Here is a 24,290-nt window from a genome sequence, read left to right as displayed (position 1 = left end):
CTTCAGTCTTATTGTCTTAATGACCTTTCTTAATGCTGTAAAAACTATCCTCAAAAGAGCAGCATAAGGAAGAAGAGGCCTGTTTCGGCTCACAGTTTAAGGGCACAAGTCCGTCATGGCGGATTGGTCTTAATGAGGTTCCTCACATTGCAGCCACAGGCAGGAAGCTGAGGAGGATGGACGCCGCTGCTCCCTGTCGCCTTTGTATTTGTGCAGCAGTTAAGGTGGGTCTTCACGGCGCTGTGGCTGTGTAACCTACCTAACCTGATTTGGTAATCCTTCGCAGGCCAGCCCAGAGGCTCTTCACCTTGTGCAATTCTACGTTCTACCAAGTTAGCAAGAAATATCAACCGCCGTGGTTACACATGGCAGCACAAGGTCAGCGTTGCACTTCTCAGCTAATGGTTTAGAAAGCCAAGCTTCCAAGAAGGGTGTCATCATTTTTAAATCAGGAGGCCGGAAGAAGAGCGTGTGGTTCTTTACAACACATGTCCGGTCGCCTGAGATTTCATCACCACTTTTGTCGGGATTCTAGAGTTTTATGAAAGAAACAGAAGAGTATGTTTCTTTTTGTTTTTTTTTTTTGTTTGTTTTGTTGTCTTCCTTTATCCTTCTAAGTCCTCGTATCTGGACCAAATAAAGTGACCGGATGAGCATGGATGCTTGAGTGTGTGTGTGGCTATGATGGAGAGATGAGAAAATGGATGCAGGAGTTTTGTGAGGACATCTTCTTGACAGTTTAGGGGAGAGTATCCATTTTTTTCTCAGTGAGCCCATTTTCCCCCTTTCCATTGCTCCAGTGTCAGTGCTGTGGCCACCGGCTAGTGCAATATGTTCCTATGATTCAGCCCCAACCCACTTGCCAATTTTGATATGAACATCTGGTACACAGCCTTTCAGAGGTTGCGTCTTGTCATCTGGGGTTATGGGATTGCTATAAAGATCTCTGAACTGGGAGAGTTTTGGGCGATTCCTAGAGCACAGAAACCTTGAAAACAACCTGGTATGAATGGGCCCCAAAGGCTGAAAAAAAAATCATACACCTGCCTCTCCTTTCCAAGGCAACCTAGGGTTTAGAGAGTTGACCGAGAAACGAACATGCTAATAAAGGTAAGTTAGGTGACACATTATGATGCGCAGTCTCTAACATTTTTTTTTCAAGCCCCAAACCTTCTGTTAGTTTAAGATGGCAAGTTAAAAAAAAACATTGTTATCAAATCATCTTTGAATTCCTATCTTTAATTGCTCAGCCAACCCCCAGGATGCTCTGTGGACAATTATGAATATTTAAACATCTGATACTAAATACCCTCTTTCCCATTGATCTTTGCCCTGTTAAGGTCACCTCCATTTTCCTCCAGTCACCTTAACTTGAGTGTTATTCTGCATGGCTGTTGTTTTAATTATGCCTCTGCTCCTCATGGAATGCTGCTGCTGCTGCTGTTTGGGGAGGTCTAAGAGTGTGGCTTTCTACGTCGCTGGGAATGGATTCTAGAGTTTTCAAAGCATTTCACCATCCCAGGGGCCCTCTCTCTCTCTCCTTCTTGCTGAGCTCTCAATTTTCTGCTCTATCTGGCTTCCTGCCATACTTTGCCCTCATGGCAGACTCTTACTCTAGGACCATAAACCCAAATAAATTCTTCTTTAAGTTACCTTGGTCATGTCATGGATAAAGTTCTGTTTCTGCTGTATGTAGAGACCATATCCATTAGTGGATCATAGTGGACCATACCCACCTAGTGGAAACACATTAGTTAAACGTGTTCCTACATGTGACCCATGCCAGGCAGCACTAAGAACTGCATATGAAGCTTGAACATGCTTAGGTATCAGCCCTGGGGATTTCAAAGTCGATTTTATATTCTTCTCCATCAAAATTTTAAAACAAAGACACATCTGAGTTAATGAAAGGCCAAACTTATTAAACAGAAAAATGAGAATCAAGAGCCGGAAGGAATATTAATATACATCATTCTATCCAAATCTGCAAAGTCACAGATGAGAAAAGTGGGGGAGAGCAAAGTCTTGGTCTTTCTAAAGTCACTTCATTTCTGTGTGTCTGAGCTATGAGCCACGTTTCCATCTCCTGACCTCAGGCTGGCCTTAAAGGGAGTGGAGGCAACAGCTGATTATTTTCTTGCAGAAACTAAGAAGTCACAACGGCTGACTTCAAACAAAACAACAGCAACCAACAACACAAGCTATTTGTAAAACAACATATCCTGGTCCCTCGGGGCAGAGTTGGTCTTAGGGCAGATGACAGAGTTTTTGCTTTATTTTTTTGATGTTCACCAGGAAATTCTCAAGTGCCGTTTGTGTTGAGAACAACTGTTCAAGGAGCTGTGAGGGAGTGGGTGAGAGACAAGCCCTAGCCTCGGAGGCTTCCCTTTAACTGGAGAGGAAGGAGAGCTGTGCCTCTCTGAGCAGACTGCTTTCAGGATACTTGTGCATCTTAAAGTCAAATTGAGTACCTGACATGATTGTCTCCCCAGGTCTCTTCTGCAGTTGTAATTTTTTATATCTAATTGCAGGTTATGACTTGGAATTAAGTTAGTTCTTATTTATATGTCTGTATCATATCTCAATTTTAATACCAGACTTAATTAGATTTCAAGAATAAAGCTTATTCTGTTTCCAAATAAGGTTTACTCCTTGATTTAATTATGTCATCAGAAAGTCAGTTGGCTCTGCCTAAATATACTCTTCTAATTAGGAAATAAAATGAAGTAAAAGTAAATCAGTGTCTTCAAACTACCAGAAGAGGAAAGGCTAAACACAACAGAAAGCAAGCATTTGTTTCCTTCACCCACTCTGCCCCTCCGCAACTGTTTTGGTTCGTGCAGACAGGGAAATCACACTGCTACAAGCTAGAGGAATTACAAATGACAACCACTCCCTTCTCAACAGTCTGGAGGTCAGGAAGTCCAAGACCAAAGCACTGCTAGAGTCACTGTCTGGTGGGGACTCCTGCAGGATGCCCACATACTGGAAACACAAAGGGAGCTCTCGGAGGTCTTTATCAATAGGACAGGAATGTCATTCCTGGGAGCATCACTCTCATGGCCTTCTCAAGCTCTGCATTCTCACACTGCCATATTGGGACTTAGAATTTCCACATACATTTGTGGGATGGGGAGAGATTCAGACGTTCAGTGTACAGCATTATCCAGGGGTGGGGTGTGTATGTGTGTGTGTGTGTGTGTGTGTGTGTGTGTGTGTGTGTGTGTGTGCATGCTCATGTAGGCAAGCAACCTTGAGTGTTGTTCTTCAGATTCTGTACATATGCCTTGGTTTTTGAGACAAGAGCTCTGACATTTGCTAGGTAGACTAGACTGTCTGGCAAATGAGCTCCAGAGATGGGCTTGTCTCTGTTTTCCTATCACTGGGATGACAATGACTTACAATGGATGCCTTTTTTGAAAGGGAGAGTTATGGGGATCAACTTGGGTTCTCACGTCTTCAAGGTAAGCGCTTTGCCATGTCAGTTCTTTAATGTCTCTTCCTGTCTTGTAGGTGGAGAAGGAGTTGGGTTTGGGGGGTAAGGTGATGATCAATGGCTTCCTCTTGGGACTATCCTAAGTACGTAAGGAATGGATTGCTTTGAGCAGCAACAGCGCCTGGAGCTCTTGCCACTCATGCTCAGTTTCCTCTTGATTGTCCATATTTCAGACTGTCACCTGCTGCCTCATTAATGTCAATAGTTTACATGATTTTATTAATCTACCTACCACAAAGAAAAGGCAGAGCCAGAGCAGTTATCCACAAGCAGGCACAATGTAGAAATAAACACCCGGATGACAAATGGAAGCATTTGCAGAGCTGGCTTATTAGTCTCTAGGTTAATTGCATGTCTCACAATTAAGTCTAATTGACTTGTTTCAGGCAAAGCCAGCCTGTGAGCTCGGCTGTAAATCTGTCCTGTTCAAAATCCTGTAAGGCAGGAGCTCCACATGTGGCTTGCCATCTGAATGACAGTTTTTGAGGTTGAGGACAGATCTGGCAATTCACTGGTGTATCAAAGAGTATCGTGAAAGGTTTTCACTTGTGCTGTGTGAACGAAGTTCTTCAGCGAGCCTGCAGATCTTGCTAACAGCAGATTATTTTTTTTTTTTTTTAGGGCAAGCAAGTGTGTGTGCGCGCGCGTGTGTGGAGTGGTCCGTGATGAGGCAAAATGACTGAATAAAACCAGGATGTAGAGACAGAAACCCTGTCCACTCAGATTCAATCTGTCAGTGCTGGGAATAAAATAGGTGGGGACGAAAATTCTCAGAGGCCTTTTGGGATTCTAGCCATGAGCCAGAAACCTAGGAAATGGGACTCTTCTAACAGATGCCGCAGTGTGTATTAGTCAACTTCAGAACTTTAATTTTACTTATTTTTTGGTTTAGTTTTTGTTCTGTTTTGTTTTGAGATAAAGTCTTGCTATGTAGCTCAAGCTAGACTCAGACTCTCGGAGATTATCCTGTACCAGCTTGCCGAGCGCACGGGATGGCAGGTGTATGCTACCACCTCCTGCTTTAAATAATGAAAAATAAGCTTAAACAATAGTAACATATTTTTAAAAAACAAGTTAACAATATTTATCTGGTAGTCCCCCACAACAATCCTTCTCAATGGTTTACAATGTACAAAGACATCCTTCTTCACTATTTCATCTGGCACTTTTAATGAACCTGTGATGTAACTTGTCCTGTTTCATAGAGAAGGAGACTGAGGCCTACGTGATGTATCCAGGTGCGAAGATCAGGATGCAGAGAAATAGAAGCCAACCACTCCATCGCTGGGGCCAGGGCTTCTCTTACTGTTCTTTGATCTGGACCACTTCAGACAGCTCCGTTGTGCTTCAGAGCAGGGTGGGAAGGCACTTTGGTCAGCGCTTGCACTCTCACTAATAATTATTTTTATTTTTTGAGATAAGGTCTCACATAGCCCAGGCCAGCATCAAGGTGACTACGCAGTCCAGCAGAGCCTTGAACATCAGATGCTTTTGCCTTCTACCTCCCAAGTGCTGGGATTACAGACATGAACTATTATGTCCACTTTTATTCAGTCCTGGGGATGCCACCCAGGGCATTGTGCTTGCTACACAAATACTTGACTGAGCATATCCTCTACTCCTGGAACTGAAGGAGACTGAAGTCTGGGTGATGTGTCAGGTGTGAGGGTCAGGAAGGTGAGAAGTAGAAGAGCAATCGTCCCTCCACTGGGGCCAGGGCTTTTCTTACTGTTTTTTTTTTTAATCTGGACCCCTTCATACAGCAGGCACTCTGTCCCTCTACTGTGTCTGCAGCATGATACCTCTAGTCTTGGCTGCACAGCAAAGTCCCCGAGGCCCTAGCCTTATACTTAGTCATGATTTGATTTGCTTAAATTCTGATTTAATTTAGCCTGGATACCAATATAATTAAAAAAATTTTTTCCCTGAATGATTTTGATATTCATCCAAGGTATAAAACTACTGATCTAAAGGAATGGACTTGAATATGCTAGGAATAAGGGTAAGGTGACAGGCCATTGATTTAGTGTGTGTGTGTGTGTGTGTGTGTGTGTGTGTGTGTGTGTGTGCACATGCTATATTATGTGTATGTGAAAGGAGGCCAGACCCTGACATTGAGTGTCTTTTTCTATTTCTTTCTATCTTATTTCATGAAAGAAGATGTCCCCCTACCCCCACCAGAACTTTGAGGTAGCTATTTTGGCTAGATTGGATGGCCAGAAGGCCTTGGAGATCTGTCTGTCTCCCTCTTCCCCAAGCGCTTGGGCTGTAGATGCGCACAGGTGCACCTGGGTTTTACATAAATGGTGGGGATCCAAACCAAGGTTCTCCTGCTTATATAGTGAGCTCCTTACCAACTGGGCTACCTCCCCAGCCCACTAAGTGTAAGATGTTGAAAAGACATTCTACACAAGCTTTCCTTCTCTGGGTATATCAAAGTTGACTTTTTTGTTTGTTTGTTATGGACTGGTTGGGGTGTCTTAGTTTGCTTATGTTGGTTTGTTGACTCGGCATAAACCTAGACATATCTCAGAAGAGAAAATCTTAGTTGAGAATGTGCCTTTGTAAGACTGGCCTACAGCATCCAAGGGCGAGCTTTCCCTTCCCTCTTTTGCACTCACCACCAGTGGTGGGTGGGAGAGTTGGCCCTGAAGGGTCATGAGAGCAGGGGAGCAGGCCCTGCACCTCACCTGGTCAGCACTGTAGAGTTGACCCTGATGGTGGGGGGAGTAGGTGAGGTGGCCCTGAGGGTGTGAGCAAAGTAGAGCTGGCCATGAAACTTGACTGCTGGGAAGCAGCTGGGGCGAGGGAGAGGTGCCCTGCCCCACCTTCACCCCTTGCCACCTAGGGCAGGTGGGAAAGCTGGCCTTGGAATCATGAGAGCAAGAGAGATGGCCTGCCCTTCATCTGCTGCAGCACTCAGGAGATCTGATCCTGTGTCTGGGCAATGGAGTAATGGTGGTCTTGGATGTGGGGGTTGCCGGGGAGCTGGCCTCGAGGGTGAGAGCACAGGAGAGCCAGCCCTGCCTCTTACCTGCTAGGCAGTGGCACAGGTGAGGGAGAGATACTTTTTCTTACCCCTAGCCTCTACCACCTATGGCAGATTGGAAAGCTGGTCCTGGGGTGATGAGAGTGAGGGAATTGACCATATCCCTTGCCACCTGCGCCTTGCCTGGGCAGTAGGGTCTATCTGGCCCTGGTTGTGGGGTGGGGGTGGGGGCGTGTTGTTGGTGAGCCAACAGGCTCAGATACCTCTCTGGCCCAGATCTAGGCCTTTGAATCGGCCCATCCCAACATCTACAGCATAGATGAACTGTGGTACGAAGGGACCGGTCCTTCAAGTTCAAGGCTGCAGGATCTCCATGACAACAGGGCAACAATGAGATGTCTAAGCGAGGATTCTGGGTCAAGTTCCAGTATTAATGGAGTGGTAGATGCTAGAGGTTTGTTGCAATGAACATTTGCAGGCAGAGAGGTGTGAACAAATAGGTACACTGCAGGATGTACTGGGACACACCACAGCTTCCACAATGAGATATTATTTTCTCGGTTGGCAGTGGTTGCCAGGACGGTGGATGAGAGAGGGGGAGATGAGTGGTATTGCGGTGCATGATGTGGAAATCACAGAGAAACAATAAAAAGTTAAGGGAAATGTGTGAAAGTCATATCCCACTCTCCACTCTACTGTGGAGAATGTTCTGACCATTGGCTAGATCTGGGTAGGGGTTTAAGGTTTACCGCCTGTATTGTCCTTGGCTGGTGCCTTAGTTTGAGCGGGTCCCCTGGGCCCAAATCTGCCTATCATAATGTTCTACTTGTAGGTTAGACCCTCTGGATCCTTCTACTTTGCTATTCTCCCATGCTTCTCTCATCTAGAGTCCCAGTAGGATGTCCTCCTCTCTGTCCCAATTTCCTGGTAAGTGAAGGCTTTTGTGGGACATGCCCCTTGGGCTAGTATGCAGATATAAGTGAGTATATACCATTTGAGTCTTTCTGCTTCTGGGTTAACTCACTCATTATGATCATTTCTAGCTCAATCCATTTGTCCACCAATTTCGGGAATTCCTTGTTTTTAATAGCTGAGTAGTATTCCATAGTGTATATGTACCACAGTTTCTTTATCCATTCTTCTACTGAGGGAAAAGATCTTCACCAACCCTACATCTGACAAAGGTCTAATATCCAAAATATATAAAGAACTCAAGAAATTAAACACCACCAAACCAAATAACCCAATTGAGAAATGGGGCTTAGAACTAAACAGAGAATTCTCAACAGAGGAATATCAAATGGCTGAGAAACACTTAAAGAAATGCTCAACCTCCTTAGTCATCAGGGAAATGCAAATCAAAACAACTCTGAGATTCCATCTTACACCCATCAGAATGGCTAAGATCAAAAATTCAAGTGACACCATATGTTGGCAAGGATGTGGCGAGAGAGGAACACTCCTTCATTGCTGGTGGGAATGCAAACTAGCACAGCCACTTTGGAAATCTATCTGGTGCTATCTCAGAAAAATGGGAATAGGGCTTCCTCAAGACTCAGCTATTCCACTCCTTGGAGAGACCCAGAAGATGCTCCAGCACACAACAAGAAAATTTGCTCAACCATGTTCATAGCAGCCTTATTCACAATAGCCAGAACATGGATACAGCCTAAGTGTCCCTGGGGGGGGGTGCTTTTTAACTGATAATTTATGTGGGAGAGCTCAGGTCACTGTGGGTGGTGGGACCTCTGGGAAGGTGGTCCTGTGAAGCAAAAGAAAGCAGACTGAGCAAGCCATGGGTAGCAAGTCACTAAGCAGAGCTCCTTCTTGGCCTCTGCATCAGGTCCTGATTCTAGGTTCCTCCCTTGAGTGTCTACCCTGACTTCCCTCAGCAATGGAGTGTGACCTGAGAGCTGTAAGAGGAAACAAAACCCCCTTTTTACCCAAGTTGCTTTTGGTCATGATGTTTTATCACAGCAGTAGAAACCTAGTTAAGGCATGGAGGTGGGTAGGCATGAATGTGGGGTAGGGAATTTTACTTTGAAAAGAAAATCTAGATGATTTTGTTAACTGTGTGACTCCCGCTGCACAGCAGCACTCGGGTTATGAGTGCAGGTCAGATGTCCCTCTGGTTAGGTTAGCACACTGACTTTGTTGATCCTATCGCTGGAAGAAAGTCAGGATACCCATCCCAAGAGCAAGGAAGCTGATGTCACCAGGGGCCGAGGAAACCAGAGCAAGTCTGTGGGAATAGTCTAGGACAGAAAAGTGAAGAGAGGCTGCGCAGGAGGAGGCTCAGTCTGTAAAAGGGCTCATCACACAATGAGGACGTGAGTTCGAATCTCCAGAATTCATGGTGAGCATGTGTAATCCCAGGGCTCACACAAGGAAATGGGGAGCAGAGGCAGGAGAAACCCTGGAAATGAGCCAGCTAGCCTGGAGCACTCAGAGGCGAAGTAAGAAAGAAACTTGAAGACAGGGAGGGTAGGTTGTCCTCTGTCCTCCACAACTGCACTGTGGCGTGTCCACACCAGCACACGCATGCACACACGCACATACAGCTTAGAAAGTGAAGACCGATTACTGTTTATTTTGTTATTCTGTTCGCAACGCCTTCCAGAGGTTTGTCTGCATCTACTGTCTCTACGGTATTTATTTGCCCGTGTGCTGCATGTACCAAGCACCGGATCTAGACACTGAAGACAGAGGATGAACAAAACAAATGCTTGCTAGTTTGCAGTTCCAGGAGCTTGGTTTCCTACAGATAGAATGAGTTAGAGTGGCTTGCCAGGCTCGCAGCTGGCTCCAGAGCCCAGATCACACTGAGAATGGCTGACTGTCGTCAGAGGAGACGCTGATGATGTTAGCTCAACCACACCAGCCCAGGGCATCCAGCAGCCAGGAATGCAAGGCCGGAGACTTAACCGTGACCACCTAGTAAAGAAAGTCTTATTTCATAGTTAATAAGGCTAGTTTGCTTCTTTTGCTCAGCACCAAGGAAATTAAGACTTCGGTATGTAGAGAGCTCCCTCTACTGGGCAGATGCCATTGTTGACTGTGAAAGCCTGATGGAGAGCTGTGGAGATGGCAGTGCCTCTGAAAAGCACCTTAGTGAAATCGATCAGCGGTCACTCCATTAGCTCCTCCTCTTCCTCCTCCTCCTCCTCCTCCTCCTCCTCCTCCTCCTCATCTCATCATCATCATCATCATCATCATCATCATCATTTATGGTGCTAGATATGTTCACATAGGGTATTGCACATAGTAAGCAAACACCCCAGCATCAATCAATTTTTCTCTCCTTAAAAAATACATATACTAATATCACACACACACACACACACACACACACACACACACACACACACACACACCCATACACACCCACACCCACACACCTTTACTCAGAGGTCATTCCTGCTTTTTAAACCATTCATTGTTAATGCTGATGATATGATGCTGTGCTGGCTAGTTTTCTGTCAGTTTCACGTAAGGCATAGTCATCAGGGAGGAGGGAGCCTCACTTGAGAAAATGCTTTAATAATATAAGGCTGAACATAGGCTTCAAGGGAATTTTCTTAATCAGTGATTGATGAGGGAGGGCCCAGCCATTATGGACTAGAGGTACTAGGTTCTATAAGAAAGCAGGCTGAGCAAGCCACTAAGCAGCACCCTCCATGGCCTCCGTATCAGCTCCTGCCTCCAGGTTCCTGGACTGTTTGAGTTCCTGCCCTGACTTCTTTCAATAATAAACAGTGATGTGCAGGTCAAATAACTTTGCTACCCAAGATGCTTTTGGTCATGGTCTTTTATCACAGCAGTTGTAACCCTGAGGAAGACAGCTGGCATGTCCCGGGCTCACAGCATGGGTATCATGTCTAATTGGGATGCCCAACCACACACATACAGAAGCCACTGGGCATGGAGCTACCATGCAGTCTCCTTTTCTCTTTTTCTACCTTTGCATCTCTCTCTCTCTCTCTCTCTCTCTCTCTCTCTCTCTCTCTCTCTCTCTCTCTCTTTCTCTCTCTCTCTGCAGAGCCCAAATTCATGCATGCCTCCCTCTTTGCAGTCACACTTCCACCAATGTGTATGCTGGCCCTCTATTAAACTATAAACTTGTTAAGAGCAGGCATTGACTCTAATGGAGAGATAGATGTGTAGTCAGAATCATTCCAGACCACTTTGCATTAGGGATACTTCTATTTCATTTTCTTTTTGTGTTAAACACTTAACACAGTGCCTAATGTATGTTGTGATAGAAATTTATAGACCAAAATACTTATGGGGCAGGGAGATAGATCCGTTGGTAAAGTGCTTGCTACATGAGGAAGAGAGCCTGAATTCTATATCCAGCATCTATGTACAAATCCAGGTCTGTAGAATGACATGTGAGCTTGACATCCAGTCTTGGTACCCATGTGCACATATGTGCTTATATACCTGCACATACACACATCTGCACTTTCACATACTATGCAACTGCACATATACACATATATGCACCTGTAATACACATATACACCTGGATATGAATAAAAGCATATGTCTACATTATCTATATGTACACATACAAAGATACATTTTAAAAATTATTTGTAATTTCTTTAAGGTGGAAATGTCAGGGGCTGGAGAGATGGCTCAGTGGTTAAGAGCACCGGCTGCTCCTCCAGGGGTCCTGGATTTCAATTCCCAGAGCCTACATGGTGGCTCACAACCATCTATAACTGTAGTCCCATGGGATCTGATGCTCTCTTCTGGTCTGGAGACCATATATACAGACAAAAACACCTACATCTATAAATAAATAAATAAGTCTTAAAAATAAAAATGTCAAACATGGTTATTACACAGGGAGCTATGAAGCAGATCATTTTTTCTCCATGGTAAAGTCAGTTATTGAGCAATTAAATTATTCTTTGAGGAGTGAAAAATTTTCATGAAAAATATTTTTATATTATGGCAAATTTTAAAAGGGAAGCTGTTGAAAATGCAAATCAACCTGTGCAATATAGATAAAGCACAAAAACAGCATTGAAAGGAAATCCTAGGAAATGTTAACAGCGGGTGTATAATTTCCTGCACATCCATTCTTCCCCTATAATGAGGACACATTATGTCTGCAGTCAGAAAAATATCTATAATTAAACCCCATGATAAAAAAAACTTCAGTTCCATTTTTCAAGGCTTTAGAATCCCCAGTGGTACATAAGAGAGAAGACAAATCACATTGTTTGTTGATTATATCAGACTCAGAAAATCACCATTTAGCTTCCTTTTTCTTTAGACTGCTTTCCTCCAAACTCCTTATTCTAGCCACAGTTAATTTATTATTGTTTAAAAAATTTTTTTAAATAAAAAAAGTTATTTCTAGATAGTTTTGTAACTTCTAGGAAGCATAGGAAAAGTTGAGCCTGGAGGAAAAGTTGGAAGAATGCTACATACTATAATGGTTAGACAATACTGCTTCTAAAAGCAGTGAGTTACTGAGCAAAATTCCCAGTGCCAGGTACATGATACTTTCATATCAGCTGTTCATTATGGTGGCTCCAGAGGCCCCATAAACAATATGGACACCACACATCTCAGCTGCGAGATATGGAGAAAGCAAGCTGGAACTGGAGTTGGAAACTCCTTCTTGATGGCCAAATTTGAAATTGCTGGAAGTGCTAAGTATCTGGAGCCAGAATGACATCAATGACCTTAACCAGTGGGGAACCTTACCAACTACAAAGCCAACCTGTCAGGCAAATGTGCCCACCTGTGTAACAGTGGCATGACAGTTATGGGACAACCATCCAGCCTGTGCTTTTATCCGAGGACTGTTCCACAGTGGAGAATCCCTGCCTGGTACCATTAGCAAGCCTGGTACCAAGCCTGGGGAGGCTCAAGAGGGGAATGCATTACTCTCCTTTAACTACATTGCTACAGCATCAAAATGCCTCTAAATGTTTGTGTTTATAATAATCATAACAAAAGCTACTCTGAGCCTTAATCAGAGAAGTCTCTTTACAGTGAACAGCTGTGAATGCAGGGACTCAGGCATCCCACAGATGCTGAGAATAAACAATGCTTGAGGGTCTAGTCCTAGACAAGGCATTTACACCACGCCCTCCTCCAAGCTCGGGTAACATTTTAGAAGAGGAAATAAGATGAATATAAGAGCCAGAAGAGAGGACTGGGGCTGTGAAATGCCATTCTCCAGGGACATCATCTCACAGCAGCTGTAGTTGCTCTCACAGGACCCACACAGATTAGCTTTGTCAATTATTGAGACTCACAGCCAAGCGTTAGGCAGAGCTTGGGGAGTCCTGTGGAAGAGTGTGGGCAGGGGGGTGGGGGGAGAATAGAAGGACTTAGAGAGGACAAGAACTCTGCAAGAAGACTAACAGAGTCAATGAACCTAGACCCTTGGGGGCTTACAGAGATGCAAGCACCAACCAAAGAGCAGGCATGGACTGGACCTGGGCCCCCTACACATATGTAACCAATGTGTAGTTTGGTCTTCATGTGGACCCCCTTAGTAAGCTGAGAGGATGCTATCTATGACACAGCATCTGTCGCCTGCTTTTGATCACTTTGCCCTAACCGGGTTGCCTTGTCTGGTCTCAGTGGATGAGGAGGAGCTCAGTTCTGAAGTGACTTGATGTGCTGGGGGTGGGTTGCTGGGGGGGGGGAGTCCCCTTTTCTGATGACAAGAGGAGGGGGTACAGGGGAAGAAGGTGGGAGGGAGGAATGGGAGGAGAAGAGGGGGGCCTATGATGGGATGATTGGGATGTAAAGTGAATATATAAATTAAAAATAAATTTAAAAAATCATCAGAGGAGGACGGCTCACAGGGACCTACCTTTTCTCCTCTCCTATTGCATGGTTCTAGAAGAAGAGTCATCGTCTTAAGTAGCACAACAGCGGCTGAGCTCATCCCACTCCAAAGGGTAACTCCAAACACACAGCCACACAGATAGCCCTGATTAAACTCAGTGGGTCTCACCACGAGTTAATAGACAGGAATGCAAGAGAGAGATTTTTTTTAGGGCAGAGATGAGAGGGAGTTAAGAGAGGATGGGGGAATGATAGTATTCAGCACATGCTATATATTGTCTAAGAACAAATTTAATAATTAAAAACAAAAAAGGTTTCTACACGTCTCTTGTAAAGATTCAGGGCAATCTCTTATCTTTGAGCTTTGGAATATAAATAAGTTATATGCTTTCAATATATAATGACACAAGAATAAACGTTTCTGTTTAAAAAGGGAGGAATGAGAGGATAGCAAGGAGAGATCTGACCAAAGCAATGGAAGTACCAAATCCATGGCTAGCATCTGGGGCTCCTTCTGGCATCATCTGGGTTCCAGTTGGTTTGGGTAAACTCAGCCCCCCACTTCCACTGCCGGTAGCACCTGCATCCTCTCTCTTGGCCTAGCACTAGTTCTTTCTATTTTTTCAAGCAATAGAACGAAGGGGGCTTATCTCCAGCTCTATCGCCAGCTTAGACTCTCCTTTTCCATATGATCCTCTAGTCCAGCAGTTCTCAACTTGTTGGTCATGTGCCCTTTGGGCATTGGATGACCCTTAAGGAGTCACATATCAGATGTCCTGAACACCAGATTACAATTCATAACAGTAGGAGTTACATTTTGAATTACTTACGTTCTCTTGGCTGTCCCTGAAGTTTGCTGAGAGTACTCACTGTAGACAAAGTTGAAACTCCTCAGCAGGCCTCAGGATTCAGGGAGGATGGTGATGCTCACATAAATTTGATGGTGTTCAAGAGTAAAACAGGCTACCTCTTAGAGGTACCTGTTAGAGCAGGTACCTCTTAGAGCAGTAGTGCTCAACCTCTGGGGTGAAGCCCCTTTAAAGATTGCAATTTAGATATCTTGCTCATCAAATATCTACGTTACAATTCATAATGTGGAAAATTAGTTATGAAGTGCAACAAAATAATTTCACGGTTGGGGTTCACCACAACATGAAGAACTCTATTGGGCCATAGAAATAGGAATGCAGAGAACCACTCTCTTAGAGGACGCCATTGGCTTACAGAAAGGACTTTGGAGTTTACTGCCCTTGGATTTGAAACTAGTCCTGCTGCATGAACAAGGAAAAAATAATCTCACCGTCAGTTACTTGGCAGTAATTGTACCTTCCCCTATATAGCTGAATAATTAAGTGGGAGAGGAGTTGCATATGGTCAGTGCTCAACATCATCGTTACTAGGTCTGCATTTGATATTTGAAAGTTCACAAAGGCCTTTGTGGGATACCTTACAAGGGGTTGGACATGCACTGTCTGTCTAAGGCACATTGGCCTATATCGCTCCTTTCCATTCTTCGCCTGTACTCCCAGCTGTCCTTTGGAAAGGCAGGCTCTGCAGCAGAGCAGGCTTCCTGACTTGTTCTTTTCTCAGCCCCTGCCTCACCCTGATGATTGTCTTGATGTAGGGGTTCCCTGGAACATATCCTGCTTTTACATGTGAACTCAACATCTGGGGCTTTGGGAGAGGCTGGTGGCTAGTGAGAAACAGGCTTGTGGGGAGGAGGTGGAAACAGGTAGGGTGGGATGCAAGGGAAGAAGAAGAATAAAGTCCGGCTTTGATTCTTGTACAGATTTTCTGCAGCAAGGAACGGGGGAGGAGTGGAGGGGGAGGAGAAGAAGGAAGAGGAGAAGGAAGAGGAGGAGGAGAAGGAAGAGGAGCAGAAGGAGAAGGAAGGAGGAAGGACGAGGAGGAGGAAGGGGAGGAGGAGGAGGGTTCCCAGAAAGACATCCTGCGCTAATGCTGAGCCTGATAATTAACTAGAGGAGAGCAATGAATCAAAGGCAGCCTCCAGCCAGAGTCTGCATAGGACATCCTTCCTTTTCACATTTCACGTTCATATTTAAAGCTCCCCCTTCTGAAGGCCCATAAAACAACAGTCCCCACTTGTAATGATTTCCTGCAGGTCGCCTGGAAGCATTAGAAGAAGTGTTTCCTTTTAATAGGCTATTCAGGGAAGATAAAATCAATAACTTCTAGGCAGATATTTTGCAGATGCAAATTTATACCTTTCTCGTATTCCTGGTTATCATTTTATCTTCTCTAAAAGCAAATAACAAAAAAAATGGTCACACAGGGCTGTTGCCTTTGGTGAAACAGATACTGGCTGGCACATCTGAATATCATACAATGAGATGAGGACGGATGATGAAAATAGATATTATCTGGACGCTTATTATACTATTGTAGTTGTATCCGGATGCCTCCGGCTATTGCAGCTGAATTCTATCATGTGATTCACAAATGCCATTGCTAATAGAGTTGTTCTCTTTAAGACCTTGACAGATGAAGCCGGGACCTGGTGCAGATAGCTTTAGGACTTATAGACGCTTAACTAATGGGCCTGGGATAAAGATACGTGGGAGTTAAAGGCCCCTGTGGATGGAGATAGCATGGCCAGACACATTTTTTTTCTGAGACTGCTGCTCTTCTATCAATTTATAAGTTGTTTCAAATAATTAAATTCTCCAGTGGATAGCCACTGTCCACAGCCTGCATTTAAGCTTTTCTTTTCTCTCTCCTTTTGAGTACAGTTCTCCAATGATTATCTGTATTGTTTCTCCTGAGAAACGAGTAAGACTTCAGAAAACACAAATCAGAGAAGCATGTGTAAAACAAAAGTTCCTCTGGTTTTCTAATGCCAATCTCTCCTGTCATTTCTCCTCGGGATCCCATAGTGTAGCCCACTGCTACGCTGTGTGCCTTTAGCCTGCTTCTCCTCTGTTTGTACAGGGTCACGGGCATTACAGTAGTTTAATTTTTATCATCAACTTGACACATACTAGTCACCTGGGACAAAGGAACTTCTTTTGAAGAATTGGCTTAGTCAGATTGGCTTGCAATTGTCTATGTGGGGTGGGCGGGCCTGTGTTTAATTTTTACTGAGGTAGGGGAGCCCCATTCCACTGTGGGCAGACCTATTCCTTAGTCAGGTGGTCTTAGGTTGTATAAAGAGGCTAGTGCAGAGTGCACCAGACCACACCAATCCCTCATGTTTCCTGCTTGAGCTCCGGCCCTCATTTCTCAGTGATAGAATGTGACCTCGAAGTACAAGCCAAATAAACGTTTTCCTTCCCAAGAAATGTCACTTTTTATCAGAAGGCTTTATCACAGCCACAGGTCCACCCAGCGGTATTTACTACAGAGAAATTCACAGCATTATAGATGTTCTGTATGAGAGAGTTTATATGGAAGCCAGGAAATGTAACTGCTTAGCGTTAGTGGGATGGAGAAATGAAAAGAGGAGATGACTTTTTTTTTAAAAGAATACTACACAGATTTGAGAGACCGTAAAGCAGTCATACATGCAGCTATACATGGAGAAGGCACACATATGGGACCTGACAACAAGAAGCAAGAAGCATAGAAAGCTGCAAATCATAACATTTATGTAAACTGAACACGTAAAACTGTATTTTACAAAGACACATTGGCGTGTAAAAAAATCCAACTAATTTGAATGAGTATTTATAGGAGGAAAGTATGGTCATGAGGGCAGAGGAAGGGGTAAAAGATGAAAGCAAAATTCATTCTATGGACCCGGGGGATAAGTCTGATATCTGTAATTCACGTCTTTGATTGCTCAGCAAAGAATGGAAGTTGTTCATTGGGAACACATACTATGAAAGAAAGCTTACAAGACATTTATTCTGCTTTGCTTTTATTATAAGTAAATGCATAACAAACAACATAAGTGGATATGCAAGCAGAGTAATGTGTCTTTACATAATTCATGAATATACTTCATCAGGTCAGACCCAGGGCCTTACTGAGCTGTGCTTTTCTCCTCCTCATGGCCCATTGTCTGTTGATTCCACGGTGTCCCCATCACCCTTGTGTAAGTTATCCTCAAAGCTCTGGATAGCTGCAGAGAATACTCAGTGTCTTGTTAAGTATTGCTCAGAATTTGATGTTAATGCAGTACCAGCATCCTGCCCCACCCCCCAGCCCCTCCTCATGTCTGGTTCTCTGGTGCTGAGGAATCAAACCCAGGGTCCCTTTTTAAGATAGGAAGCTCTCTATCACTGAACTAAACCCAGGCTTGTGAGAGTGCCTCACTTCTTTCATATGGCCCACAGGAGGTTCTGCCACCAAATGGGTACCACATGGAATAGGTCTCCATACGTTTCTGGGGAGCTGAAGTTTCCAGGTCAGCAGTGCACCAATGATGCTGTGGTTCTGGGAGCAGGCGACCTTCTACAGAGAGCCTGAGTAAATCGTGTGCTGCCTGCGTAAAGGTTTTCTTAGACTCTATTTTATATCCTGCGATCATGTGAGATACTATTCCTGGCTATAGCACTTCCTGATTTTAGTGTTTAACATGTTTTACTGTTTATCTCTTAAATTGTTCTGACTCATTCCACCTCTTGCAAAATGTATAATGACACTGTTTCCTAGGCTGTGATTGCTTGCAGGGAATGGTATTAGTGACAAAGTTCTGGACTTCTTTGTTCCGGTCCCAGTTTTATCTCTGTTGCTGTGAAAACATACCCTGATAAAATTTAACTTAAGGGAGAAAGGATTTATTTGGCTCAGATTTCTAAGAGAAGTCAAGGCAGCTAGCTGCATCACACCCAAGAGCAGAGAAAGAATAGATGCATGCTAGCTTTCCTTACTCTTACATAGTTCATGCCCCCAAAGTAGGAAATGGTGCTACCTAATTTTAGGCAGGGTCTTCCCATAGCAACTAAGGCAATCAAGTTAATACCCCTCCCCAAGCCATATCCACAGCCAACTTGACCCAGTGAACCCCTTGTAGAGACTCTCTAGTCTGTGATAAGTAGGCAATTAAAACTCTCATGGTAATCAGTCCTTGAGCATAGGTCTTAATAAAGATAGATTGGTTGGTCAGAGGAAGATCATTAACTGTGGCTCAAGGTGTTAGTTGTTCTATTAAAGCCTGGTGTACTTATCAAGAGCAGTGGAAGATATGTAGCCTGCAATGGGCTTGAGTGAGGATGGAAGGCAGGGAAGTACTCATACTCATAGTCAGAAGCCTGTCCTGGACCAGCCCACACTTGGCTTTTCCTAACATAGCTGTGCCAGCTCCATCTGGAGGGTGATGCCTTGCATCACACAATAGAGAAAACACAATACCTGAGTCATTTTCCCTGCCCACTCTCCTGCCATGCTTCTATGATTGTCTTTCTCAGTTCCCAGAAGAGGAGAGATCATTCCTGTGGGAGGTGGTGATTTGTTCCTGCTTCAGGACACCTCACCATAGTTCTGTTACCCAAATTGTTAATGAAACAAATGTTGCTAACTTTACCTCCATGAATACTCCTTAGAGATTACAGGAGCCCTCTGCCACTGATTGTTACCCAGAATGACATGGCATGTGAGTAGTACACACACACACACACACACACGCACGCACGCACGTATGCACAAACAGTATACTGCAAGGCTCTACTAGAAAGGTAGCCTCTTGTATTCTGGATGGATTTCCAGAGCTGCTATATCATTTTTTATCCTCATAAACAATAGAGAGAGCTTCTGTTATTTTCCATGTCCAACAGCATTTGGTGCTGTTGCTGTTTTGTGACTTTGCCATAATGATAGGTGTGTGATGGTGTCTCATTGTTTAATTCATATTTCTAATGATGTAAAGCACATGTGTGCTATGGTTTGAACATTTGAGTTTTCCTAAAGTCCAACTGTTACAATCTAATCACCAGTGTGATGGGTGTAGAGGACTGGGCCTCTAAAAGGTGATTAGAGCACGGGGGCTTAGTCCTCTTGAGTGTTATTAGTGACCTTGTAAAACAGCCCCGAGAGAGCTCACCTGTCCCCTTATACCATGCGACAAGGAAGATGACATCATCTACAAGCCAGAAAGCAGGCCCTCAGCACTCAGTCAATGCACTGCCTCATGACCTCCTAAACTGAGAAATGTCAAAACAAAAACAAAAACGAAACCTAATTCAGATCTCAATTATGTTTTATTCTGGAGCCAAATGTATCAGACTCCAGCTTGAGAGCAGGGATTGATGGTACTCCAACAAGCATGGTAACAGTTTCACAAAGGTTTAATAGTAAGAAAGTATAAATAAAGATACTTTCCAAAGACAGTCATTGAGAGAGCAGTAGGCAGGTTACAAGCAGAGCTAAGAAGATGTCCCTTCAGGGCCCAGATACTATCTGGCGACATTCTTCAGATTGGTCGGAACATGGGAGTCTGTTCACAAATTCCAAAATGCTTTAACCTAATACTCATAGGGAGGCTAAGTCACACAGAGATGAGGAATAAATCTGACAAACTGTGACAGTGTACTTATTTGCTACTTGTAAATCCTCTATGTTACTGTGACATATTTTATTGTTTTATGTTGCACGTTCCCCTTTCCCTCACTAATTTGCAACTGCTCCATTGCATGCAGGATGGCAGATGGAGGCTCATGAGTCACTTTGACATTCCTCCAGTGGCCTTTTTAGGAACAGTTCCCTCTCTCCCATGCTGACTCCCTGTACAAAGGGAACCTCACAGTCCCCCAGAGTGCCCTTCATCCTTTGTACAAGTCCCATGGCAATGACATATGATGCTTCTGAAGCAGGAAGCAAGGGCTCACAGTTACAGGCCTGTTATTTCCTCTTGGTTACTTGATAGGATGTTAATGGATTTCTTCTTGGTTCTGTCTGGAGTGAGCTTCACTTTGTGTTTCTTGAGGTCACAGGAGAGGGAGGCTGCACAGGGAAAGGTATGGGGAACTGCTAGGAAATATGGATAAACCCACAAGCAGGTAAAGGCGGAATTAGAGGGAACCCAGAGAGGAGAAAACAGACATTTGCACATCGTTTCTGTAGACAACAGTCCTCATTGGGTTGGAACTCTAAGGTTAATAATTCCTTCACAAAGCCATCCCCAGGCTTCCGAGGAGTGGCTTTGAGTTTAATCCAGCTTCTAAAACTTGCTGACTACAGAATGATGGTAATGTATGCGGGTCCGTTGCCTTGCCTTCTTAATGTGCCAATTGTAGTCATTAAGAGCTGTGGGAAGAAGGTGAACGTGCAATTTAGGGAGAAGCTCACATCTGACTACCAGCTTAATTAATACACGAGGGTGTGTGTGTGTGTGTGTGTGTGTGTGTGTGTGTGTGTGTGTGTGTGTGTGTGTGTGCAGCAGTAAAGTGATTCCTTCCTTCCTTTCTTCACTAATGCATTGTGCAGCACCCTCCTCTCCAAGCTCAGGGGCTTCAAGGATAAGTGGGTGGGGCAGGGATAGGGTGGGTCCACTGTCATCCCAGCATTCAAGGAAGCAGATGGACCCTCTGTTGTAGGCTTCTGCCTCAGTTTCTCCTTCTTATGGCTCACATACTTAATGCTTCCTACTGTATGTTTCCTCACATGATTCTGTCTCTTAGGCTGCTAGGTTTCCTTCCTTCCTTCCTTGCTTCCTTCCTTCATGGCTTCCTTCCTGCCTTCCTTCCTTCTTTCCTTCCTTCTTCTTTCCCTCTCTCCTCCCTCCCTCCCTTTCTATAAAAAGATCACAAATATCTCTCTCAGCCTGTAGGTGGGGATAACCCTGAACTCTTGATCTTTCTGACCCCATTTTCAGAGTGATAGGATTGCGATGTGTTCTGTCATGTCTTGTTTTATGTTTTGATGGGAACGGAACACAGAGCTTTCTGCATGCCAAATGAGGACTCTACCTGAGCCATCACATCCATAGTCACCTTCCCCTATGCCCATTTCCCATCACTGTCACTTAGTGTGAGTGTGCGTGCATGTACAAATCTGGGTACACACATGCAGAGGCCAGAGGAGGATGTTCAGTGCCTATACCACTTTCACCTTGCTTGTTTGTTCAAGTCTCTCACTGAACCTGAAACTCAGTTTTAGCTAGGCTCTCTGGCCAATGAGCTGCATCTGCTTGTCTCTGCTGGCTCCCTCCTACCTCTGACACTGGGGTTATAGGCACATGTAGCTGTGCCTAGATATTTTGTACATGACTAATGGGGATTTGAACTTAGATCTGCTTGTTTTCACCGGAAGTGCTCTTACCAGTGAGCCATCATTGCAGACCACCAAGTCCCTCATTTCTCGATGACTATCTCTCTTTACAGTTGGAATCCACCTAGGCACTGTGATCATTGGTTCTAGGTCCCGGCTTGATAAGATGTTAAGGAACTTGGAGTCCTTCTAAATAAGGAGATACTGTCACATGACCACCATTGAAAACCTTCAGATGAGAATATAACCCAGGAGGGTAGGCTGTGATGCGATTGTAAGAAGGAACCAAACTGAAGCCATGTTGAATAAAACTTCCATTTTGAATAGGGGCCAAATAAAGTTTAAGTTCCCCAAACCTCTCTGGGTAACTGACATCCTGCTTGGCAACTTGACATATGAATGCTAGGCAGGTTGTCCTACCATAGTTAATAAAACAATCAATGAGAACATCATAAGTGTACCACAAAGAAATGTCCCTAGGAAAGCCCTCTATTCCTAAATGCTGATTGGTGGAAATGTAACAGACGTTTGTAGCTTTCAGGCTTAAAAGCTCTGTAACATTCTGGCTTGAGGTATGGGCTGTATGTGTTTCAGTTCAGCTCCCAGAATCTGTTCTGCTTCTCTGATTTATCAGTAGTGGTCTTATTAAAATAATTCCCCCCCCCATGCCTTAGTATTTGAGTTGTGTTGGATCTAAGTGGACCCCATATAACACAATTATCAATCAATGATGGACACTGCCATGCTTGATCTTACTCTCTTTTGGTCTTTAAGTATCTTACCTTCCTCACTGTGCTCCCTTCTGCATGTCTGGACATGTGCTAACTCCTACTTCTTAACCTTTTATGATTAGAATCTCAACCATCCTTCCCACAAGCTCATGCCTTGTTTTCTTCCCTTTAAGCTCATGTTTTGACTGCTTGTCTTATTTTGAGTCCTTGGAAATTTTAGGGTGGTGAAGCTTGGCTAGTGGTGGGGCGGGACAATCCTTCTGAAAAGGGAACTTTGAAGGTTGGACGCAGCTCTGGCTCCTGGCTGCTCTCTCTGCTTCTTAGCCTACTGCAATGTGAGGAGGATCCTGTGAAAGCTCTTGCCATTATGACCAGAACCCCTGCGCCTTGTCAGCCTTGATGGACCGAGTTTCTTTAAAAAAAAAAAGTCTTACATTGTTTCTGCCAAGTGTTTATGTCACTGAGACATTCCCTTATGTTCACACCTCACATCTTAGTGTCTGGAGCTGTGCTTAGGTTTCAACATTGCATTGGGATCCTTCTGACCTTCACAGAATTTAGCAGTGTCATCTTTCTCCAGCTGTAAGTTGCTTATCTTATCTCACATCATTGTGTCAGCTCACACATGTATAGATCAAGGCTGTACTCTGTTCCAGGTACAGTTGGAGGCACTGATCCCCCTGGGGAGATGTGACACACATCTCTGCTCACTCCAGATAGGGAACACATGACTGACCAAAATGTGAATGCCACCAAAGTTTATTTTGGTAAACCAATGAGATTTATTGGTGTTACAGGAATTTGGGTGAAGGGTTTCTTATAGGAGCAGACATGACTCAGGGAGATTATTACCAAAGCTCACCAGGGCATGGGTGACAGCTCAGAAAACCTAGACACCTGGGGGACACAGCACAGCGTTCAGGGGAGTGTCCTCTTCAGGTGCCTTGGTCTGAGCCCCTTCAATGCAGCTGTCTGGCCTCAGATTCTTCTCTGCAGCTATGTTCTATTTTTTTGGAGAGGGACCCTCAGCTTTTATTGTTTACTCTGGCAGAGAGTGGTGGCCAGGGAATCTGCTCAGCTTCAGGGACTTCTGGAAGTTCCTTTGAGTTGTTTACTTGACTGCTTAAAGAGTGCCCTGAAGGATGGAACATTAATTTTCAGAGGAAAATGTTACACAAAACTGGGAAACCAATAGTGACAGTCATCCAGTAGAGGAGAAAAGAGTCAAGGCTGCATAATGATAAGTGTCCCAGAGAGACTGCTCCTCAGAAAACTAAAGTTTGCACTGATACCTAAAAGGATGGGATACCTAAAAGTGGGAAGATCCAAGGGCTGGGAAAATAAGAGCAATAATTTTGTGATTGGAGTAACTTGCTGTATCCAAGAGTAGGAGTCAGTTTTGGTACCACTGTGGCCAAAGCTTAGTCAGACAATGCTTAGTGGTGTGCAGTGGGTGGGGACTGAGTCATGGAGTACCTTTATTCACCTGAATCAGACATGAGAGAGTTTAAGGCAGAGAACTGATGGATCCCATTTTTCTCTGTGAGGACCGGGCTGAGGTGGGAACAGAGCACAAGTAGAGGTACTATTTTTGGAGGCTATCAGAGTATGAGATGCTAATGGCTTGGACAGAGGGAAGGGATGGTTTCTTACGAGTATTTCAGAAGCAGAAATGTGGTGAGATGTTAGATGCAGAGAATACTACAAGGAAGAATTGGACACGACTCTCAGGAGGGCTGGACTGAAGGTGGGGAGGACCAAGTGCTCCATCTGGACAGTCTTTTGGGTATTTGGCACTGCTTAATGTTCTTATGATTGTGGGTTTAATCCTCCTTTAGGAATCCCTATTTTGCTAAGACAGAACTCAGAATCTTGCTTCATCAGTCACCATGTTGGTTGGGGTATATCTTTGATTCTGGCTCAACTTGTGCTTGTGAAACTTCAAAGCATCTGACATTCTTGCCTTAGAGACAGCAACCTCTTCTAGTTTGCAGGGACAGCAGTGACAGAGCATCCTGGCACCACCCCCTTGAGCCAAGAGTTATCCGCTTATGCTCTGAAGGTCTCAGAAGAGTTAACCACTTGT

This window comes from Acomys minous (assembly GCF_964271855.1).
Source record: "Acomys minous genome assembly, chromosome: 18".
In the NCBI taxonomy this organism is placed as follows: domain Eukaryota; kingdom Metazoa; phylum Chordata; class Mammalia; order Rodentia; family Muridae; genus Acomys; species Acomys minous.
The sequence above is the reverse complement of the archived record's forward strand: the minus strand, read 5'-3'. Positions refer to the sequence as shown.